The sequence below is a fragment of the Equus quagga genome, chromosome 20 (assembly GCF_021613505.1).
Source record: "Equus quagga isolate Etosha38 chromosome 20, UCLA_HA_Equagga_1.0, whole genome shotgun sequence".
NCBI lineage: Eukaryota > Metazoa > Chordata > Mammalia > Perissodactyla > Equidae > Equus > Equus quagga.
In genome coordinates this window covers 31,527,205-31,551,883 of record NC_060286.1, presented here as the reverse complement: position 1 = coordinate 31,551,883, position 24,679 = coordinate 31,527,205, and the positions used below count along the sequence as shown (strand labels likewise).

At 44.7% G+C, this 24,679-nt stretch overlaps 1 protein-coding gene across 3 annotated transcripts in view; it reads left to right on the top strand.

The window, feature by feature from the left end:
* FOXN3 (forkhead box N3) overlaps positions 1–24,679 on the top strand; it is a 394,524-nt gene that overhangs the window by 103,573 nt on the left and 266,272 nt on the right. For all 3 annotated transcript variants that reach the window (XM_046647505.1, XM_046647502.1, XM_046647506.1), the window contains exon 2: positions 1,324–1,439. The gene's annotated coding sequence lies outside the window, so the exon portion shown is untranslated. The remainder of the gene's footprint in view (positions 1–1,323; positions 1,440–24,679) is intronic.

Sequence of the window (24,679 nt, the reverse complement as noted above, 5' to 3'; positions counted from 1 at the left end):
GTGCTCCATGCACCTGAAGAGCCCTCACGCTTTCTTACCTTTGCATCTTTGCTTCACCTTTTGCTTGCTCCCGCCTGTCAAAATCCTGTCCAGATCTCAAGGCCCGTTATTATTGTCATTGTCTTGATGCTTTCACTGCCTGCCCGCCCCCAACCCCAACCAGAAACAAACATCTCCTCGGAAACCCTCTAACCACTTGTTAGAGGAAATAACACAGTCTGTCTGTATTTGAGCTGCCTGTGTACGTGCCTTATCTCCCATAGTCGACAATATATTTCTCAAAGGCAGGGATTTCATCATCTTCTCACTCGGATCCTCCCTCCTTCCCTCCCCAATCCTTAGCTCCACACTTTGCCCTTAAGTGGAGCTTAACACGCAGTAGAGTAGGGTAATTTTGTTTACAACAACGGAATAAATGTCTTTGGATGGGTGGATAAATTAATGATCAAAGGTGTATCAGCATGACTTGCAGTGCTTGTTGAAACAGATCCCTGGACCCCACTTCCAAATGGTCAGATTCAGTAGATCTTGGGTGGGGGCCAAGAGTTTGCATTTCCAACAGGCTCTCAGGTGATTTGACGCTGCTGTTCCAGGGACCACAGTCTGAGAACCACTGATCTAATGAGCTTACTTCCTAACATTCTCACACTAAAGCTCCTAGGATAATACTGTTCTTTTCATTAGAAGGTCTATTGATTTGTCTTCCTTAGGGTGTGGGCCAAAAACATATCTTCCATCAGAAATTATTATGCCATCTATCTCATGTACCAGCTTTGCTATTTTGCAAGATTATTGGCTGACTGTGGCCCGATAACTTGCAGCCCATTTAGTGAGCTTGAGCTTGACGGGCTCTTTTTCCCCAGGAGAGGAGCCAGAGTAATTTTATTTTACAGCAACAGAATAGAGAGTCATTGACTTCGCAGCCTGTGTACCTGGTGCACCCCAGTGGATCAAGGCTGGTCCACATGGTGGAACGCTGGCCTTGAATGCTTGTTGGTGCTCTGATGTTTTTCCTTTATATAGACGAGTGTTTCAATGGCAGCTGTAGTAAAATAAAATGATCTCACAAATGTCTCAATGACATGTATTTTCAAATTTCTGGGTCCTTTTATGCCCCATGAGGCAGTTTCAAGAACACTCCATTGTGAGAGACCCAGTGCTTCAATAACTTTTCAAGAAATAAAGAGGTACTGTTGCAATTGACTTTTTCACTGAAGTGTCTCATTTTGTAGAGTCAGGCCAGAGATGACATCCATTGTGGCTGAGAGCATCTTCTTTCCTCTTCTACTCTAATCCCGTCTTCCTTCTGCTCTTCTCCACCAGCCACTAGAAGCATCATCTCCCAGAAGACCAGTGTTCTTGTGATCATGGAGGCCTCTCTGTCTTTTCTGTGACTGGAGCAATGCTGACCTCGGTTTCCTGGACCCATTCTGACTCAGGTAACTATGCTCTGCCTTCCCAGCTCGCTTACACCTCACGGAGATTGCATTGAATAAATGAAATGCCAAAGCTATATTTAAATGCAAATGTCAAATTGATTGTTTCTCCATCAATTGGTGTCCTCCCCCTCTTCCTCCCAATCTTCTTAATGATCAATTGATATAGCTGATCAGACTGACACTGTGCTCAATCCAATTTAGGCATTAAGATGATGAAAACCTTGAATCACATCTTTATTTAAAATGTTGGTGTGTGTCATAGACACACAAAGCAACAGGAACATTGCTGGGAATTTTCATTTAAAAACTAGCTTCCACTGTAGTTCCTCGAAATCATTTTCTTTCCCATAATGCCATGTTTTATTGGATTGTGTTAATCTTTCTAATATTGTACCTTTTAATTGAGTTCAGTAAGTATTATTGAGTATCTGCTATGTGTTCTTGGGGCAAATTGGGATAAAAAAATATAAGACATGGAGCTATCCTCATGGACCTTATGGGTTAGCTGAGGATCCAGGACTCACTCCTAAGAAAATGGTAGATGGTGCTCAGCGTAGGGCCGGGCCGTGTGCTAACGGTAGCTCTCTGGTTCAGGGAACTGAGAGATTTTGAGGATTGGGATTGAAATAATTAGGGAAGAATTCATGGAAGAGGGAGGGCCTTAGATGGGCTCTGGCCAGGAGGAAGGAAGACGAGCAGCATGGTGCCTGGACAGGAAGGCAGGGAATGAGCCTGCTATGAGCCAGGGCAGTGAGGGCCCTGGCTGCCTGCACTAGACAAGATTCGGAGGACCCTGAGCTCTGTCCCAGTGAGAGCCAGACTCCCCTTCAGAGCCTGGTCCCTTAAGGTTTCCCTGGAGAAACCCCACCCTCCCTGTTCTAGAGGGGCCTTGGCTGGCAGCTTCCTTCAAGGACAGTGGACGTTGTCACCTCAGCCCTGGCTTGGCTGCTACCTTGCTGGCCTTTTCTGCTTCTTTGGGCCAGTCCACACATGGCCTCTGCCCGTCTACCTGATTATTTACTCTTCTCTTACACACCTGCCCCCTCCCCTCCCAGCGCTGCCTGGCAGGTGTGGTTTGACAAGGCCCCAGGATGAACCAGGGGCTGTGTGAGGTCAGTACCTGGTGATTCACAAGGTGTGATTCTGAGCCGAGAAGTGCAATTGAAGAGTAGGAAGCATAAGTCAAGAACATGAGTTTGTAAGTTGATGCTGAGAGACTGTCTAGAGAGTTCTGAAAGCCAGAATTCAGGGAGGGTCTCAAGGCTGAAGCTGGGGCCACAGTCAGGGGCCAGGAGCCAAGTGCGCTGATTAATTTGGGATGGCCCAGGAAATCCTGCCCACTCCTGGCTCTTTTCTAATGCTGCTTTCGGATAAAGCAGTGGTGGCTTTCGCTGTCCTGGGTCTTGATCATGCTACTGAGAGTTGCCTGCCGAGCCTCCTGCTCTTCCTGTCAGGCCTGCCCTGGCCACTGTCCACCTGTCTTAGCACGCTCCAGTGCTCCTGCAGCTGAGGCCCCTCTGTCCCAGGCGCTTGGGCCTTCCTGGAATCAGAGCCCTGGATCACTAGCTACTAGGAAGTGGAAAAACTAGAATAACAGTATTTGTGTTCCCCTTCCACTAAAGCAATTGCCTAATTGATCGTTGCCTTGTCTCTTCCTAGTCTAGGCCAGAGGTCAGTCAATTAGGGCCCACCGGCTAGGTATGGCCTGCTGCTTGTTTGTGTGTGAGGACAAGCTGAGAATACATGTTTAAATGATTGGAAAAAATTCAAACAAGAATAATGTTTTTTGCCTCATGAAAATTATATGGAATTCAGATTTCAATGTTCCTAAATAAGGTTTTACTGGAACATAGTCATGTTCATTCATTTCCGGATTACCTATGGCAGCATTTGTGTTACAACGGCAGAGTTGAATAGATGCAACAGAAACCATAAAATACCTACTTTCTAACCCTTTATAGAAAAAATGTGCCATCTTCTGGCCTAAGCAATTGTGTGACACAAGTGTTTGCAAAATTTGAGGTGTGGAACTTTTTCCCCCATGAAGAAAATGCAGTTGAAGGATGAGTAGGGTTTGCATAAGAAAGAGAGGAATCTTCTAGACGGAGATAGAGAATTGGTCATACTCTAGTTGGATTTTTCTATTTATCCATTTAACTTTCAGTTAAATCTAGATATGACATTGAGCCTCTTTCCTTTCAGGAACCTACTTATTAGGGTTGTGAATGAGGCATCCAGGCCTCCTGGGTTAACCTAAATGTTGGAACAAATCAGCACCAAATTAAAATGCACCCTGCATTTTGGAACTATTTTCTTTTTAGTTGGCATTGGTGTGAATTACTTTATTTTAAACCAAAGAAATGTTTTGTTTTAAATCAAGTAAGCATTGAAGACTTACCTTGAGTGAGCTGTGGCATTTAATCTTGGCAGCATTTTCCCAATCTGGTGGGATTTGATGATATTGTTGAGTGAAAACTATGGTGAAAGTTGGAGATGCTGGTTCTAGTCCCACGAACTAGCTGAGTCAGGGCAGGCTGTGGCACACCAGGGTAAAAAGTACACCCCAGATCTCAGGGCTTAGTGCAATCAAAGTGTCTTTCTCACTCACCCAGAGGTGGACTGCACCAGTGTGGCGGTCCTGCATCCCGTGTTCTGAGGTTCCAAGCCTCGTCCATCTTACGACACCTACATCTCAAAATGTGGCTTCCTAGTGGCTGTGATGTGTGAAAAAAAGAGTTGAGAACACACACTCATTCTTAAGTGCCTTAGACTGGAAGTGACTCGGACCAATTCCACTTCCACAGTCCATTGGCCAGAATTAGTCCTATGACCCTATCTCTCCACCAGGAGGCTGGGAAGGAGGGAGGAGCATGAGAGACACTCGGGGTCCCCACTGCCCCTGCAACACTGGGTCATTGTGGGAAAGCCCATACGTTTTCTGTGCTTTTGTTTGCTCATCATTAAAGGGTAATTAACTCAGCCCTACATTTTTTCATATGGTTTGTGAAAGGTTCAAATAATAGGTATGAAGGAACTTTAAAAGGTATAACAAGTTATAACATATATAAGACAGAATTGTTTCCTGATTTCATAATAGGTGTGGAACAGTGACGGGCTGCAGTCAGGTTCATCACACACGCCCCCGTCCTGGCATTTGCCAGCTGACCCAACATAGTTATCATACAGTCCTCTCTTTCACACCTGAAAATATCCTGGTATACATAATAAATTATATGATCACCCCAGCTTGACGCCACTGGTCATCCTTCAAGATTTTGTTACCTACTGTTTATTGAGCTTTTCCTAAGCGTTACACTGTTCTAAGCTTTTGCCTGCGTTGTTTCATTTAATCCCCCGAACAAACTTGTGCAGAAGGTCCAAACTAATCTCCTTATTTTAAGATGAGGTAACAGGTGCAGAAAGGTTTCATTGTTTCTGAGTCCACAGCTAGCATGGTAGCGCTTTGCTTTGAACCCAGGTGTGTCTGACTTTGTGCTCTTCAGCGCTCACTGGGGCTGCTTCCCTCATACTTTATGAGGATTGAGCCCTTGACCACGTGGAGCTCTATTTCCCTGACACTGGCTTGGGAATCTGTTCCCAGACGATGTGTTGGTACAAAGTTACAGCCCTGAATGGTGAGTCCAGCCCTTTTTGATCCCAATGAGAGACAAGACAGGGAATCACAGCGTGGTTCTCCAGAGCCAGCAAGTAGCAGGACCAGGGCTGGCGAGCATGTCCCCTGACTTCCAGTCAATCTCTTTCCACCCCTGACTGTGACATTGACAAGAACAGCTTGTTTTAAAACTGGGGCTGCGTTTTGTGTAGGGAGAAGTGATTTTATACTGAAATCTAGGGTGCAATAGAACTCTGGCCAGTGAAGACTTGCCATGTGTGAGGCAATTTATACAGACAGGCACCTTCTCAACACCAATGGCTAGGAGAATCTGAGCTCTGTTTTCAGGGAGTTCATTTACAAATTTGTTTACTTAAAAAAAAAAGGCTGAACCACAACCAAAGACCAGTTTGCATGCTGATTATAACATCAAACAAAAACCCATCTACTCACAAGACAATATTAATTTCCCTGGTTCCTTGCCTTCCTAATCAGGGTTCAAAACCAAACCCATGGAATCCAAAGGAACAGTCTCTGAAAAATGAACCAAATGTGGCAGAATTGTCTATTGCATCACTCGCTTCAAGAAACCCCCCAGAAAATTATACACGTGGTTTCTAAATGTACAAAGAAAACTAAAAGAATTCCATTATGAAAGAAAAATTAGATGGAAATTTCTAATCCTGTCTCATAAACAATATAGGAATAACTTTAAAATATTCTGCTTTAAGCATGCATTTAATTTGTGCTCTGGGAACCAAATAATGTTGCTAAGATAAAACATTCTAATAATGATTTATGTAAATTTATTTGTACAAAGTAATGGTGTAGTTGCCTATAGCAAATTGCTTGGAATATGAAATGACATTTATGAGGTCTTTTTTTCCCTCTGAATGAATACAATGGAGAAAATGAGAGACTCCAGGAAGGAAAAAGAAGTCCATGTTCAAAATGGAGTCTGATGCCTCAAGAGGCAAAGACAGCTGGACAGGTTAGAGGGTGTGTAAACAGTCAACAAATTCAATATGTTTTCCTGTGATGGTCTCATTATTTAAGTTATTTTATTTTATTTTTTTTTAAAAGATTTTATTTTTTTCCTTTTTCTCCCCAAAGCCCCCCCGGTACATAGTTGTATATTCTTCATTGTGGGTCCTTCTAGTTGTGGCATGTGGGACGCTGCCTCAGCATGGTTTAATGAGCAGTGCCATGTCCGCGCCCAGGATTCGAACCAAGGAAACACTGGGCCGCCTGCGGCGGAGCGCGCGAACTTAACCACTCAGCCACGGGGCCAGCCCCTATTTAAGTTATTTTTAAAGCCACAACCAAGAGTGTGTGTATTAGATTCTTAGAAGGCTAGAACCCCTTATTTTAGTGATCACAAACCACTCAGACACTAAAACCCTTTCAATGTAGCCAATGACAGATCACTTATTCTCACGGTGCCCTGACAGACAGGGTGCTTACAACATAGGGTACAAAGAGGCCAAGTGTAATTAAAAATTGGGCAATTAATATCAGTTCCCAGTTACTTTAATACCAAGGAAAATTATGCTTGAGTCATGAATGGGGCCCAAATGTTAGTAAACAAAACAAAAACTCTCCTAAGGACTGATTCATAGACAGGGAGTTTTCCTATTGGCCGTCCAGTTAGGACCTTTGATAATGACTCTAGGTGTTTCCCGCAAACCTTTAATAAAGTGGAAATCCCCATGTATGTAACAGAGAGAGTTTCTAGATCTATGCTTTGGCCTTGTAAAATGCCCAGAATAATTTGCCATAACCTGTACTATTTGGAAAAGGTATGATATTAACACCTTAGTTTTGGAAGGCATTTGATTTTTTTTTTCTCAAAGTATTTTTCCTGTCTCTCTTGGTCATCATAATCATTTTTGTGAGGTAGGTAAGAGTTTGTATTCTACATATGGGGAAACTTAGAGCCACAGAAGTCACAGTGAGGTCACAATGCAAGACATCGGCAGAGTAAGGGGACAGCTTCCACACTAATGTTCTTCCCATTGTCGTCACCAACTAAAGCAGATGAAAGAGATTTGTGACTTCTGGAGAGCTTGCTTTATTTAAAACACGTTCAGTGTTTTGGTTCATGATAAGCCATTTTGGAATTGCACCAACTATCCTGAGAGAAATGGGTTTATCTAATTGAACAGAACGACTTTGCAGTTGGGTCGTTAGTTGTAGTGGGGCCAAGGCCTGAGGGCTGAAGTTAGGGCTCCTGAGACAGAGGGCATAAAGCCTGAACAGGCATTTAAAGCAGAATGAAACAACACTGGCTTCCAGAAAGGAGAGGACGGCCCGGGTTTTCAGCAGCCCCAGTTAAAGTGCATGCGCCGTAGAAGCTGCCGCTTATAGCAGGGTTGGTTTTAGTGAAGTGGCCCAAGATTCCCAGGGTGAGGCGGTGGATGTTGGGCTGAGAATATCAGCCATAGTTTCAGATTCCAGTCCTTTTGTTTCCTAGCTGAAAGACTGCGGGTGTGATTTCTGAGATGTGGATTCCTAGAAAATAATGTAAGGTATCTGAGCCTCCACTTCCACATCTGTAAAATGGGGATAATGGTATTTACTTTATGGAGATGGGATGAGATTAAATAATTTTAATAAAATACCTGGCACGGTGCTTGGCAGATAGTAAACACTCATTTTAAGGTAGCTCTAAAGTGGTTATAATTATTATTACTTAAGAGTGTATGGTCCTGACTGATCATTGGAAATGAGATTAAAATCCATCTTTTATTTAAATGAGAACTATTCTAAAAGATTTCTAAATCAGTTGTTTTCAGTACCGAATGATAACAAGATAAATATGAGAATTCATTCGTTTGTCCATTCAACAAACAGCACTTGACGTCAAAGACCCTTCGCAAGCTGTTTGCGAGGGATGGAGAAGCCAGGGCCAGAGTTCTGGTCTCCAGGGATAGGGGGATCTTTACCCATAGCAAATCTGTACTGCACAGGCCACTTTAATATACATGGTCCTTGTCTTCCAGGAGTTCAGAAATTAAGCTGGTCTGAATCGCTAGTTGTTACTGCCCGTTCTGGTCCTAGTCCAGACTCTGCAAGGTGGCTCCCTTCACAGCAGTCATCGTGGCTGGCTGTAGAGTAGGTTTATGTCAAGACGAATGGGTGGGAAGTCTTTGGTCCTTTGCTCCTTCTTGTTGCTTCTGCCTGCAAAGGAGGCATTCGCATTCTTTGCACATGTGTTCTTGGCCGTTGTGGGTCAGGCCCCTAGGCTGAAAGTGTGAATAGACCCTTTTGTTAGAATTCATTTCCATTAGAAGCATATATGCTGCTTTCTTATCAAGGGTTGAAATGAATCCAATGTAAAATGTGTTGGGGTTTTTTTTTGAGATGGCTGTGTAGTTATATCACCTTAGAAAAGGTGTTTCACAGAAATTCTCTGAAGGAAGATAAGGAAATGTGAAACATTCTCAAGTGAAATGAGAAAATAAGAATAATTCTCAGATTTGGGATCCGGTCTTGTCCATTTCAGTGGTTCCTGGATGCCAAGGGGCCTCCTGTGTGGAAAGCAGAGGGAATTCTGAGGTGCCTGCTTGGCCTTATAGCCTGGGGGAAGGGGGGAGGACAGACAACATGCGCAAATTAGTGCTCAAAGGTGAACTTCTGCCCAGTCCTAGGCAAAGAGAAAAATAAGCTCAAGATAATGAGTTTGATATCCTTACTTGGCGAAATAAAAAGTTGGCAACCTATGCTTGTCCCTAAAACTATTTTTGAGATTTTACTGCAGTGCAAAATCACGATCTGGGAGCCTCCTTGACTTGGGTTCTCTGCCCCTCCTCCTGGGTGCTATTCTCACCTCCTTCTCTATCTTCCTTACTGGCTCCCACTGCTGTTTACTGGAGGTCCACAGCCTGTGGCTTACCCTCCTTATTAAAAAGAAGATTAGCAAGTGTTAGAGACATACCAGCAATTAAGACTCTCTTCCTAATTTAAGGAGGAGAAAATAAAAAGCATTTGAAAAGGTGAGGAGGTGTCTGTCCATGGCATTCTGGGTTAAGAATGCACGGTCACACATTTGTCTCCTGGTGGAAATCTGGCAGACCCATCCCCCGCAAAGGCAGAGGGTGAGCTGTTCTCTCAGTCCCCACGGGAAATGCTATATTGTGCCACCTGTTTCCCTAGAGCGGACATATTTATGCATCCACAGTGATTTTACTCCCCCTCAGGTGTGTGCACATGAAATTCCCAAATGGATATTTGACTTTAACCAGGGATCGTGGCTTTTGGGCCCAAACTCATAACCGTGCTCAAAGCTCAGAGCTCCATCAGAGGGGTAGCAGCATAGCATAGGTGAGAACTTTTTGGTTTAATAAGATAGAATTAGGCTCAAAGGAGCTATTGGAACTCAGAACAGGGGCGTCTCCCGGGGAGTCTGAAGAGAAAGAGCTGTTTTAAATTGATACCCCTTGAAAGAGAATGGCGTCCAAATTGGCCTCATTAATATGACAGCTCATAATGAAGGAGGGACAGGCACTTTTGTAAAGGACCTAATGTCACCCTTAAGCCCAGTCAAATGGCCTCTGAACAGTTGGCCTTTTAACTAAGCCTCAGACCCCAGTGGAAGATGTGTTTGTTTGTGAGATGAACGCATCTGACTGCAAGTAGGTTAAGCCTCCTCTTCAGCGTTACTTTATTCTTGCTGGAGGCTGAAGAGACTTCACTGCCTTTGATTTTTTTTTCCCCTGAATATCAGAGGATATCATTACCTCACACATAATACATATTTTTCCAGGTGAACAAAAAGAGGCAGGAAATTGATTGTAGTAGCTACCGAAAGATCCAAATTACTCACCAATTAGACTTTAATAGACTTTCCCTGTGATTAGTTTGATCTGGTGAACGGACAGTTTCTCTTCTGAATCAGGCCTGGGTGAACCGATAGAGAATTGGGCAATATTGAATTCTATTTGAAGACTGTATGGTTTCTAGAATGTTCCATGAGGTGCTCTGAGGTAAATAAGGAAATGGCCTACTCTTTTACAGAGTGGTATGTGATAGGTAGCTAGGTGCCTGATAAATGCTTCTGAATAGTGATATGGCATTTAACTTTATCTCTCACGTGAATGTAACTGAAACATTATACTTAGTTATGAGAATCTATTGTTTTATATATATATATGTATATTCAGGTACTGCATATGTATATGTAAATATGTGCTTATGTATATATGCATGTGTGTACACATAAATAAATAATGTCATTCGATTCTGAGACAGTTTGTAGGATTCATTGTCGTCTTACGATGTGGAAATAGCTAAATGACCACCATTGTAACTAGTTCCACTTTGATATCATTCAGCCTCTACTTCTTTTTTAGCTCTTCTCCCTAGGACACATAAGTAGTCTCTGGATGTATATCTGCTTAACCAAACAGAAATGTCAACAAGCTGCTGTTTATTTTATTAAACAGCTTGAGTGGAGATGTTTGGTCTGATTGCCGGAGATCGTTAGCTTATCACTGAACTGTCCTGATGATCCTTATTATTCAATTTGCATTGCTTACGATAATAATTATTACTACATAAAAGAGCATGATGCTTTTATTTGTATAGTTCTTTCATTAATAATTTAATTGACTAATACCTCCAAGTGGTTCTGTAACACACACAGCAAAGTACTTAGAGATTGGCCCTGGGCCCCTTGGGAAGTCAGAATTTAGGTATAAATTATAAGGCTTGAGGTGGGGATATGGGTGGTAGGCAGGTCCTTTGGCCTTGACATCCAATTGGTTGGCTGTACATTTCCCCTCATATTTATTTCCAAGCATTTTATTGATTCACCAGCAGTGACTCTGATCTGGTCATTTTAACAACCTAAGAAATTAGATCATGGTATAGTTATTTAGTCACTAAAATGACTAGATTGGTACTGATTTATAAGTGAAAAACGTAATGATGGCTAAAACAATAAATCTAACCCAAAATGATTGAATCAGTGGCTTCATGTAAATAGAATCTGTGTCTATGAGGCCTGTTCTTTAGAAATGGGAAGATTTTTATCGGTCACAGCTTAGCTGATGTTCCTAGACTGCATTGCAACTGTGTAAGACATATGTTTTGGGACGTCTTGCTGTAGAAAAACTTAGTTTGTGGATTTTTTTAGTGTAGGAGAGTACTATAAATTTTGTCCTAATTCATGGTTTATGTATTGAATAAAATGATGAGTTGAAATATGCATTTGGAGGCATGAGAAATGGGTGGACTCTGGTAGATGTCGCCTATAGTGATGTTCAAGGAACTACATTCTTTTGTGGGTTTTTCTTTTTTTTTTGAGGAAGATTAGCCCTGAGCTAACATCTGCTGCCAATCCTCCTCTTTTTGCTGAGGAAGATTGGCCCTGAGCGAACATCTGTGCCCATCTTTCTCTATTTTATATGTGGGATGCCTGCCACAGTATGGCTTGATAAGCAGTGCTTAGGTCCGCACCCGGGATCTGAGCTGGCAAACCCTGGCCGCCAAAGGGGAATGTGCAAACTTAACCTCTGCACTACCGGGCTGGCCCCAAGGAACTACATTCCGAAACTGTGAGTTCCACAGGGAAAAGAAAGCCAACCAAGAAATTTCATTTGGCCAGCCCAGCCTGACATCTGGGAGGATGAACGCCTGTGTTGATCAAGAGTGCCAGGGAGGGGCCGGCCCCGTGGCCGAGTGGTTAAGTTCTCACCCTCTGCTTCGGTGGCCCAGGGTTTTGCTGCTTTGGATCCTGGGTGTGGACATGGCACCACTGGTCAGGCCATGCTGAGGCGGTGTCCCACATGCCACAACTAGAAAGACCTACAACTAAAATATACAACTATGTACTGGGGGGATTTGGGGAGAAAAAAGCAGAGGGAAAAAAAAAAACATTGGCAACAGTTGTTAGCTCAGGTGCCAATCTTTAAAAAAAAAAAAAAAGAATGCCATGGAGGAAACCTTCCATGTCAGAAATTGGGATTTATTAAAATGCTTTCTTTCTCTTCCATTGGTAGATAATGCATTTGGAGCAGGTTTTATTTATTTATTTATTTATTGAGGAAGATTGGCCCTGAGCTAACATCTGCTGCCAATCCTCCTCTTTTTGCTAAGGAAGGCTGGCCCGGAGCTAACATCCATGCCCATCTTCCTCTACTTTATATGTGGGATGCCTACCACAGCATGGCATGCCAAGTGGTGCCATGTCTGCACCTGGGATCCGAACCAGCGAACCCCTGGCGGCCGAAGCGGAACGTGCGTACTTAACTGCTGTGCCACTGGGCCGGCCCCTGGAGCAGATTTTAATATTGCGCCTGGGAACTTGTTTGCTGAGGCTGAGGAAAGAATCAGGGTTTATGGGGATTGTCTGAGAGCTCAGTTTTATAATTTACCTTTTGGAAAAAAGTTTGGTTCCTTGTAATTACAAATTGTGTCTATATCTATAACAAATAACTCAGTTTCTAATACTGGGAACTCTGTGGGTACACAATCTATTTTAATACAATTAAACACTTAACAGTCAGTTACTGATTTGGAAGAAGAAAATCACAGTCTGCTGGCTAATTGGTGCATATGTGTCACTCAGGGTGGGCTAGGTTATGGGGTAACAGACAGCCCCCAAACTCAGGGGCGTAAACCAATGAAGGTTTATTTCTTGCTGACTCTACGTATCTATTGAAGTTGGCTGGGGACTGCTCTGTCATCCTCAGTCCAATCCCAGATGGAGGCTGAGACAACATTCCCATCACCGGGGTTGAGGGAAAGGAGAAAATGGTGAAGCACATCCTGGCTCTTAAAGCTGTTCAGTAGTGACACATGTCACTTCACTCACATTTCATTGGCCAAAGCTAATCACATAGCCACACCTAACTTCAGGTGGGTGGGAAAATGTAGTACAACCATGTACTTGAAGGAGAGAGAGCTGAAATATATATAAATGGTTCTATGATGTATGCACCACCATATACACCATAATACACAGTATATACCTTTAATATTATAGATGGAACTCTAGAAACCTAACTCAACTGATGCAAGTGAGTAGAATTTACGAGAGAATTCTTTACATCCTTCAGAAGAATGGACTAGTCATCTGAAGTGGGGTTGTTTCACCTCTTCCATACTATCCTTTCCAGGGATTAAACCAAGGGATGACTCTGGGCTCTAGCCCCCAACCCCCACTACTCTCCATCTCACACACAATTATAAGCCACTCAAACAAACATTCGGTGTGGCGGTTATGCAGGTGCAACATCACATGGAGTCCCCCAGCCATCCCCTTCCTGGCCAACTCAATGGCCACCTCTAAGTTCCTCCTACACAGACATTTTGGAAAGACCACGGTTCCTTGGTTTCCCCTTCTTGGGTGTTCATTGTGGACTGTCTCAATGTTTTATTTATTTATTTATTTTTTTTTAAAAGATTTTATTTTTTTCCTTTTTCTCCCCAAAGCCCCCCGGTACGTAGTTGTATATTCTTTGTTGTGGGTCCTTCTAGTTGTGGTATGTGGGACGCTGCCTCAGCGTGGTTTGATGAGTGGTGCCATGTCCGCGCCCAGGATTCGAACCAACGAAACACTGGGCCGCCTGCAGCGGAGCGCACGAACTTAACCACTCGGCCACGGGACCAGCCCTATGTCTCAGTGTTTTAAATCATCCTTTATATTTCATTTTCCTAAGTGGGCATCTGAAAGTTTCTTTTTACAGAAGGCCCAGTTGGTTGGGGCATTGGTCTGTGCGTACAGCCAACTAGAAAAGTGCTCCTCACTCATCAGGCTCAGAGAAGCTCCTGTTGTCCTTGCCTCCATTCTCTCTGGGTCATCTGTTGTCTCTACCAGGCTGCTCCAGGGCGCTTGCTGAGAGTTTCCCCTGTTTGGCACAGAATGCTTGGGCCTGAGCTTGGGATGTTGGTGTAATGAGTTCCATCAGTGCCTGAGTTATGCTCTTGAAGGCCCCCAAAGGAAGTTATAGCCACACTAGAGAGCCTTAGTTGGCCAGCAAATTCAGCTCTGTGGAGTATAGCCAGGAATTGGGAAGAAACAAAAAAGATCTCAGATAACAAAATAGTTTTCTCCAAATTCATGAGCTAAACTTGAAGTAGATCCTTCCTGGTTTTGTGTTCTTAATGTAGCCACGCTCCTAATTAATTTGGTTTTCTGGTTCTCTTTACTTTTATAGGTGAGAAAACTGAAGCACAAAGAGGTTAAATAATTTGCCTGAAGTCTCCAAGCCATGAGTGGTAGAACAGGTTCTTACGATTCTAGATTCTAGACATAGGAGGATAATCAGTGTGATGATGGTGGCAGGGAGATAAGGAGAAAGGTTGAACTGTATTTAACTCTTTTTTTTAGAAGGTAGTAGAGAAATATGTAATAATTGTAGGAAGATTCCCTTCAAAATGGCCACTTGGATTTTTTAATTCTAGTGCGTCGTGAGTATCATTTGGCTGAGAAATTCCAGCAAGTGGAACTGTGCTTCCTGCTTCTGCCAAATGAGTATGAAGTTGCTGGAGTTCTCTTTGCTGAACGTCTAGTTTAACTGGTGTATAAATAGACGCTTATGAAATATTTCTTTGCACAATCAAGATGAAACTTTGACTCAGTCTGTGTCATGATCAGCGTGGTTCTAGTATGCTTGGGTGGGAGGTGGATGGCTTCAGGTCCCACAGACACGACTGAGGACAACTCCTCCATAAAGGAAAGTTCCGTCTTGGGAGCCAGTGGCGACCAGCTCACTGACATTCACCGAGATCCTTCATTTGTGTTGAGCTTCACAGCTTTCAAAACACTGTCACGTACAGCATCTACTTTGCTTACACCAATCCCGCGTGTTAGGCAAAGCAGACATCAGTGTCATTTCCATCATTCAGGTGAGACAGCGATGCGTAGAGGGAGGTACCGAAGGCCACAGTGTGGGTGAAAAGCGGGATCCGAGTCCCTGCCAGCGCCGCTCTGTGAACGCCTGTTCTGTTCATGCCTGGGGAAGGGCACCTAGAGGGGAATCGAAGGACATCCTTTCCCTACTCCAAGGAGCTTTCTTTCCCAGGTACAAAGGTCTAATTCCACAGGGGAGAAAGAGGAATGTGAAGGCACAGTCACAACACGAACCCCTTTGCTCTCATACAGAACACTGGAGATGACGTGAACAGGAGAAAAAACTCCTCGGAAGCTCAGGCAGTTAGCAGATGAGGCTTTCTTTATCTGCTAGCTGTAGTCGGTGACCGTCCAGTCAGAAGAGCCCCATAGCCTTGCTTCCTGGGCCGAGGACGAGCTGAGACTTCCCTGTCTGGGAGGGGAAACACATGCCTTGGGATTGGTGGTCCCGAGGGGGGCTCTCAGCTTAACCAGGGCAGCAGAGAGCCCCACTTGCCTACCCAGCCCAGCGCGCCCTGGATGGGGGAAGAGATGGAGGGTTGACCGAAGGTCATCAGACTTTCTTCCAAGTGCTTGGGGTGTTCCCAGACCCGGATCTGGTCCAGGCTCATCTCTTCTGTCGCTGGGTCAGGGTTTGACTTTAAGCTAATTAGGGGACCTCTGGATCGCTAGTTTTCTCGTCTGTAAATTAAAGAATTCTCAACTTCATTCGTAATTTAAAGAGGTTCAAATCAAAACAACAAAGAGATACTATTTGTCACTTGTCTGACTGGCAATTATTAAAAAATTTGAGAATATCCAATTCTGGCTTGGAGTTGGGAAACAGGCACCCTTCCTCAGTTTTTGTGGCAGGATGCATTGACAGAGTGTCTTAGGAGGGCATTTGGCAACATCCTTCAAAATTATAGGCACATGCCCAGCAAGTTCACCTTAGGAATATATCCTATGGGTTTTCTCACCAAAATACAAAAAACTGGTGGATGAGCATATCTTAATATTGTTTGTAACAGCAATAGCCAAAAATTGGATACAACCTCAATACCCATCACCAGGGGGTTGGGTAAGTGTGTATCCTTGGCACACTGGGCAGCATTTAAATAGGATGACATGGAAAGGATGTAAAGATATAATGGTAAAAAGTAATAGTAATTCATATTTTTGGAGTGCCGTCTACATTCTAAGAAGTTTACATGCATTAACTTGCCTATCCCCATGACACAGATGAAAAAGCTAAGGCACAATGAGGTTAGAAAACATGCTCAAGATGATAACCTAATTAGAAAGTAGCATGGTAGACGGAGGGGTACAAAGCAAGCATTCTGGTTTCAGAACTTTATTCATTTCCTTCTGTCCTAGTCTGTTCAGGCTGCTATATCAAAATATTGCAGACTGGGTGGCTTATAAATAACAGAAACTTCTGGAGGCTGGAAATGCAAGATCAAGGTGCCAGCATGATCCAGTGAGAACCCTCTTCTGGATTGCAGACTTCCTGTTGTGTCTTTACGTGGTGGAGGGGCTAGGGAACTCTGTGGGGTCCATTTTTTTTTTTTTATTTTTCCTTTTTCTCCCAAAGCCCCCCAGTACAGAGTTGTGTATTTTTAGTTTTGGGTCCTTCTAGTTGTGGCGTATGGGATGCCGCCTCAAGGTGGCCTGATGAGTGGTGCCATGTCCTCACCCAGGATTTGAACTGGCAAAACCTTGGGCCGCTGAAGCAGAGTGCGCGAACTTAACCACTAGGCCACGGGGCCAGCCCCTGTGGGTCCGTTTTATAAGGGCACTTATTCCATTCGTGAGGGCTCCATGCTTACGACCTCACCACCTTTCAGAGGCCTCCCCTTCTAACACCGTCACATTGGGGGTTAGGACTCCAAGATATAATTTTGAGGGGGGACACAAACATTCAGGCTATAGCACCTTCTTAAGTAAAAAAAAAAGCAAGTTGCAGGAAAGTGGGTTCTATATATGTAAAAAAAGTAAGTCAGTTAGAGGTGTATCTATATGTATATGCATGTTTATGCTCATATTATCGTAATTACTTTTGGCAGGATATGAGAAAAAAGTAGAGAGGACTGGGGGTTCAAGGTAGGGGGGAAGGCAACTTTTTACACATGCCTGTACTGTTCTCTCTTTAAGAAAAAAGCAACGAGGCGCATTTATCACTTTTCTTTTAATTTTTTAAAAATATTTATTTGTTTATTTATTTATTGAAGAAGATTAGCCCTGAGCTAATATCGGCTGCCAATCCTCCTCTTTTTGCTGAGGAAGACTGGCCCTGAGCTAACATCCATGCCCATCTTCCTCTACTTTATATGTGGGATGCCTACCACAGCATGGCTTGCCAAGCGGTACCATGTCCACACCTGGGATCTGAACCCGCGAACCCTGGGCCACCGAAGCGGAACGTGCTAACTTAACCACTGTGCCGCTGGGCTGGCCTCTCTTCTAATTTTTTAATATTTACATGATACTAATCTGTTAAGATGATGGGACCTAAGGGCCATTTACATTTTCTTTAAACTTTTCTGTATTTAAAAATTATCTGGTAAATAATTGTATTTTAAATGAAAAGATTGGACATAACTTTCTCCGAGAGCCTGGTCCAGATTAGAAATTTCCTCGTTGTATTTGTTGAGCGTGTACCCAGCCCTGTTTCTTATGTAACCAGTAAGGAAACCACATTCTCTGCCCGCAAGGCGCTTAGGGTGGGAGCAGGTGATGGCGGATGGCCTAAACACACCTGGAGCTGTGAAGCACCAGGATCACACCATTCTCTGCCAGAGGTTGGCTTGTCTTGCTGGGCCAGCGCTCATTTTCTTCCCCAGCAGACAGTTGTGTCTGAGTCTGGCATGGAGAAGAGCCACTGAGAGAAGGGGCCAGTGATACGTGGCTGTCTGTGCTTAGGAGCTGGGCAGGCTCCAGCCGGGCCTGGATCCTTCTGAGTTCCTCATTGTTACCACCAGCAGCGGCCATGTACCAACAGTGGAAGCTGACGCTTAATTTGTGTTGGGCGCTGTCATAAACTTTTTATGTGCAAACGCTGTAGTTACTGTTTTTCTGCTCATTCTATAGAAGATTCACATGTGCCCCTTGCTTCTGCCTTGCTTTTCCGTAATGAAAGAGTGCGCCCCCCACCATGCTGTATGCCCCAGGTCAGTCAGCATGGCGACTGGAACAATAATTGAACTGAGAAAAGCCCCAAAAGAAGGGAAAAACTCAGAGAGTGGTCAAGATTCTTGGTCAGCTGCCCCAGGCCCCCTGTAATTTTCCATCTCATGTTAAAGGGTTTGCTTTAATTAGAGGGGCCTTGTCTGTTACAGTCCCTCGTGACAGTCTGTTCCTAGCTGCATTACAGCACTTACCACATTGCGTAGTAACGGTTTTAAAGGTGGTGTCCTTCACTAGGCTGTGGGTTCCTGATGGGCAAGATCTCGATTCATCCCACTGAGGCAGATCTGTGCCTGGAACTATCCTTTAATTAGGACTCCGAGAACATTACCAGCCTAGGTAGGATTAGTGCTGGTGGGCAAAACAATTGTCTGAGCAGTCAAGAGGCACTGGAAAGCAAGTGGTGCAAAAAATATATCCCCTGTGCTTGCCGTCCGTTGGAAGAGAGATGGAAAAGGGGAGAAATGAGCGGAGTTTCCTTTGAGTTTGGCAAAGTCATGTTCGGTAGCAAAATGGCTGCCCCTGCGGGGGCTGAATATATTGGTTACTCCCATCTCAGTTTGCTTTGAGCAGAGTCACTTGTATGCCTCAGTGAACCAAGCTGTGGTTTAGGAAGGGCAGACAAGAAAGGAAAGGAGATGAAAAGGAGGAAAAATAAATGGAAGCCATGAACCAGAGGCAGCCGCTGGAGGCTGGAGTACCAGGGAGGCTCCTGGAGGGAGAGGCCCTTCGTTGGCTGGCTGACTTCTCTCTGCCCACGTGCTCTGTGGTATTCACACTGTGACTCATTTCAGAGCAGCTGGTAGAAACTCTTTGTGTGTGTGTGTGTGCCTAATTATAAAAATGAATAAAGCTAATGAGATGGGGACCACCCCAATATTTTACCCAAGTAATCAGCCTGTAAAAAGAACACTGTTCACCATAAACCTAAAAATTGGAATAAGCATTTAAAATTAATTTTACGATACCATCCAGAATGACGTCCTAAGCCTGTTGCATCTAGATAGCTCCAGAGTTGAGATTTAAGTGGAAGATTCCAAGAGTGTCTTCCACCTCGGTCAATGGCAGCAACAAATCTTCGTCTCCTGGAGAGAATGGAATGTGACTTCTCAGAATCTGAAATGATAAACAGCTCAGGTTGGAGGTGTTCAATCACTCTTCACATTCTTTGCAACACTTAAATCTGTGGGTTTCAGGGAGCCCCTTTTGCATGTGGTCAGTGGTATAAAACATACCTCCTGTGGCCGTCTTGAAAACTTCCTACCAGATATTACTGAAGTGTTAAGTAAGAGAGTGGAGCCCCCTTCATAAACTAAGTTAAGGAAGCTTTCTCAGCAAAGGTTTCTGGGAAGGAGGAATCATTCAGAAATTTTCCAGTTTTGCTGGAAAGGTAACTGGACACTATGGCCATGTCTATATGACACCAGGATTGCTTTTCAGGGGGCCGTGAGGATGGGAACTCTTGTCCATGATTCTGAGGAAGGCAGTGTGCAAGAAGAGTAGGCACTTGAGCTGCCTCTGAACCCCAGGGGAGCACAGGGACTCCCCAGGTCTGGGAAATGCTAAGAAGGTAGAAGCATCTCATAGCCCCTCCCATACATGCTACTTCCTTATTCTTTGCTGCCCTCAAAGAGGCATCAGTTGATGGAATCTGGAGAAGATTGGGATCTGTTCCATCTGTACTGCATTTGGCAGAGGACAGTGGGCTGGGAGACCACCAGCCCTGCGTATCTCTGATGCCCCAGGCATTGGTCCACAGCCAGACCATCAGGGGAGCCCCAGCATCTAATGGCTCTGGAGCAGTGGTGCCATGTCTGGGCTCCAGTGGCTGAGGCTGGCATGAAGAGGCCTCAGAAATCAGATGCCTCTGTGGGATAAAGGCTTTTTTGAAGTTCACCCTGTCAGTGCTAGAAGAACCAAGGGCTGTGGGGATAGCTTGAACCCAGTCGTGTTTGGCTAGGAAGACCTGTTACGGGAAAGAACTGGGGGCTTCAGAACTACCCAACCTTCAGCCTTCTGTAGTGAGGGTTGGGGTGCAGATTTTAGTTTTAAACCTTCCCTTCTAGAATTGCCTAATAACTTGCCAGATACCTTCTCCCATAATCCTAATCCAGCTGGGTGGTGGGCATGTTAGAAAAAAGAAATTATGGAGGAATATGCCCCTTGTGAGATGGCTTTTGACAGCATTAGCCAGATTCCTTAACATCCTGGTCTGATGTATTTGACCTTGGATGACTTTGCCAATATCAGAGGTTCCCCTAGGAAGAAGAGGAAGAACTTGACTTCTGTCTACACGATCGGGAGAGCTCACCAAAGTGGCCCTCCCCACAGTGGAGGGGTTTGCCCCAAAGGGGCAAGGATTCTGGCTTCTCCCTGATCAATTTCAACAGCCTCTGAAATTTCTTCCAGCCAGTAAGAACTCAGAAATATCGAGGGGTAATCTCTGGGTTCCTTTACAATCAGGAAGCACACATTAATGAAAAAAGTGACATTTACAAACCTTATTTTACTAGACAGCTGGTTATCCAGAGCGGAAGCTCGTGTGAGCAGGACCTGTCTGTCTCAGTCACTGTCGTGGCCGCAGCACTGCTCATAGAGGTCACCAGCTTCCTAGGAGGACAGATGTGGACCTGGATGCCACTAAGGTTTTCTTTCATGCTGGTTCCCAAGTTCTGAAACACTCTTTTCTCCCCTTCCCCAGTTTGCCCTCTCTTTACGTCCTATCTATCTTCCATGTCTGTCCAGACAGCTGCCCCTTGGGTGCCCCTCTTGATTGCACCAGCTCCAGGGGTGACGGCGTCCTTCTGGCACCTACTCCAGACATCACATAGTATGTTCAAGTAATTTCCTACAAATCCTAGTTAAAGTGCTATATTTTGCAAAAGATTTGCTTTTTATTATTATTATTTTTAATTAGAATGGCTTTAAGGCCAATAACATCACTCTCAGCATGTTTCTGATACGATTTATTCATTAATTCATTAACATATCCATTATTCATTCAAAAATATTCCTGAAGTATTGTGGAGCAGAGTATGACCTGGTACTGGAGAAACAGTGGTAAACACCCAGCTGAGGTCCCTGTTCTTGTGGCATCTACATTCTGGGGCAGGAAGACACAACAAACAGACAAGAGATTTCTGATTATGATCCATGCACTGAAGGATGTAAATAGGTTGTGTGAGAAGTGCCTGTGGGGCTGATGGTCTGGAGATCTCTCGGAAGGGAGGATGTTTCAGCTGAGAAGAGAAGGGAGAAGGAAAGAAAGAGTGGGAATCAGCCCTAACGTGGGAGTTGTCAGGTGGGTGAACAGGATGGGGTCCCTCAGGGAAGATGCTGAAAACCCTTCGCTTCACTGCTCATTTGTTACCTGGAACATCTCGCCTTTTTTGTTTGGTATAGTTTTTGAAACTTTTCATTTGGAAATAATCACAGACTCAGAAGTTGCGAAAATGGAATAGAGGGGGCCAGCCCGATGGCTCAGCAGTTTTAAGTTCGCACGTTCCGCTTCTCTGCGGCCCGGGGTTCACTGGTTTGGATCCCGGGTGCAGACATGGCACCGCTTGGCAAAAAGCCATGCTGTGGTAGGCATCCCACGTATAAAGTAGAAGAAGATGGGCATGGATGTTAGCTCAGGGCCAGTCTTCCTCAGCAAAAAGAGGAGGATTGGCAGTAGTTAGCTCAGGGCTCATCTTCCTCAAAAAAAAAGAAAAAAAAAAAATAATAGAGAAGACCCATGCATCCTTCCTCTAGCTTCCCCCAGGAGAACATGTTCCATAACTATAGTACCTCATTAAAATAGGATGCTGACACTAGTACAATACTATCAACTAGACTACAGACCTTAGAGGACTTCACGTTTTTATATGTATTCACTGCATGTAAAGGAGGGGTGTGTGTGCGTTGTTATATTTTTAATGTGTACATTTCTTCCTCTCTTCTCTTTTAAACTTAACTTGCTCATTGTTTCAGTAACATCCGATTTATTTATTCAGCAAACATTAATTGAACACCTACTATGTATCAGTTCTGTGTTGGGTACTGGAGATACGAGGATGAATGATCCGGATACAGGCAGAGTTTCTTGAGGGGGCTCAGTGACTGGCCAAGGAAAGCGGTCCAAAAACAATCTTGGCGTTAGCATGGTGAGAAGGTCTAGCCGTGAGGAAGGATGGCCCATCCTGGAAATGCTGGAGGAGAGAAGTGGGTGAAGTTGGCCAGGATAGGTTAGCAGGTTTAGAGTATGAGGGGCCCAGAGTGCCAGGCTGGGGGTTTGGGGCTGAACCTCCTTGCAGATCCCCCAGTACCTAGTCAGCTGGAAACTCAGAGGATGATTGTGATTGATAACTCTATTATTTCCTCTCTGATTCATCCTTTTGAGCAATAAAGTCATTGTCTACTGTGTGCAGATCTGACCTGAGAGAGACTCCTGGATGCAGCTAACAAGGTCCCTCCTCCTAGGCAGAGCGCAGAGCAACGAGAAGCCCCTTCACCATCCGCTCTGAAAAACCAGTGTTTGCCTGCGAAGTGTCTGTGTTTGCATATCATTGACATTTGTTGTACACGAAGAAACTAGATATTGGATGCTATTTAGATGTTTCCTTCAAGTTTTCTGAAGTGGGAGAGAGATGCCTGTTGATTACTGGATCCACACAGATTAAACAGCACCCATCCACCAGAAAAGGAATGTTCGCCTTTAATCGAAGCACTTAGTACTTGGGTCTGACCTTTGCAGCATGTCGTATTGGGGAGGCAGCCGTGTTAGACACAGCCTGCACAGCTCCTCTGGCACACTCAGTGAAAAAGGTGTAACTAGGATGTCCCTGTCTTTCAGAACAAAATACAAGAAAAAGAAGCCCCTCCCCGCTACTTTCCCCATTCACGAGTAGCTTGCCTTTCTAGAGAAAGGAAAGTGAATAGCGGATCCCAGATAAGCACAGACTGGGCTGCCAGGGGTCATCTCGGTGTTCCTTAGCAGCTGTCTGGTGGAGTTTGCAATGTCTTCTCCTCCTGCTGTCTGGCTGACAGTTCCAAGCCAGACGTCATCTCACACAGATGCGCACCCCCCTCGCGCATCACACAATCCCCTTTGAGCTGTTTGCCTGGCCTTGGTCACGGGTGGTGGAATGCAGCCCTCAGTGGGGACTCTGATACCATACAGGCAATTACCTCCCTAGCAAAGGGTTCTGGATTTCCTGATGCATGTGATGGACCTGCCTTCTAAACCCAGGCCGCCCTTGCACAGACAGGAGAGGCAGCGAAAGCTGTGGCTGACGTGAGTGAGAACTGGTGTGCTTCTGGCTGCCCCACAGAAGGGACTTGCTCTCTGCCCCGCCAAGGGGGATGAGTGAGCAGTGACTTTGCAAGAGCACTCGCTTTCCACTGGTGCCTAGACAGGGCTGTGTGGTGCACAGTGTGTTGGTATCAGATGCCAGAGGCCTAAGGAAGAGATGGACTGAGCGACTAGTGTTCCAGACTTGGTGCTGCCCCCAGCCCCCTGCATGTTCTAAGTTGAGTCATTTCATCTCGCTGGACCTCATTTTCCCCATCTGTAAATTAATGGCTGTGGACTAGATAATCCCAAGGTTTCTTCCAAAACTAAGATACTGTCATTGTACACCAAAGGCTAATGGTTTGGGTGGAGATTTAAATTCATTCTGATTAGAAGGGTGCTTTTTATGACCCAGCTCCTCTGTGTTGTCAAGGAATAGTGTGATCTTCTAGCAGTTTCCTTGTAAGGTTTCCCACGCCTTCACTGGTCCGAGGTAGCGACAGTGTCGTCATTTTACGTCATCATAAGGTCATTTAAAGTGGCCCTGTTCCTTTTTTAAAGTACACATCCTGCACAACTCTTTGCTGAACACCTTACCCAGAAAGCCAAGTGAGAGTTTGTGACTCCAAGAGCAAAATGTTGAGATTCCCTCAGCGTAGGGACATAGTAGCTTGGCCTTCCCACCAGAGCAGACGGACGGAGTGAGCAGTAGAGAATTACTTTTTCTGGTCTGTTTGGAGAGCTTGCAAACGAAATTTGTTTCCTTTTGTCCTTTTCCACTCAGCAAATATCGACTTTGACTCTTGGCTGTGAGTGGGGCTGGAATGAGCGTGGCTAATCTCTCTTTAAGGGCTTTATCTTCTCCAGGGCCAGATCAGCCAAAACTTTTCATGGCAGTCATTGACTGGGACCTAGAGGGGGCCTTGATGGCTCTGTTCGCTGGGGCTCACACGGAGCCAGCCAAGAGGGTTTCACACCCAAGACAAAGTAGCCGGCAGATTGGGAGGGCCGCTGGATAACTTTTTGGTAATTATTTGTTTTCAGGCGTGCCAAGGCCGCCCTTGAAACTCAAATTATTCACAAGCATAATAGCCAAGCTCTCAGTTCACGTCGTATCTCCCTGCTGAGTACAGAAGGAATGGGGTAATTTTCTGAGAAGTGCAGAGGAAAACATTTGATAAAAGGGCATCAGAGAGGCAGTTGGTGTCCACAGTTGACCCACATGCTGAGTTTTTGGGGAGAACGATGCACTCATCCCAGGAGGAAAGGAAGTCCCTCAATAAGAGCCTGAGTGGCTGTCTCCAAAAATGTGTCCGGCGTCTTTCTAACGTGGG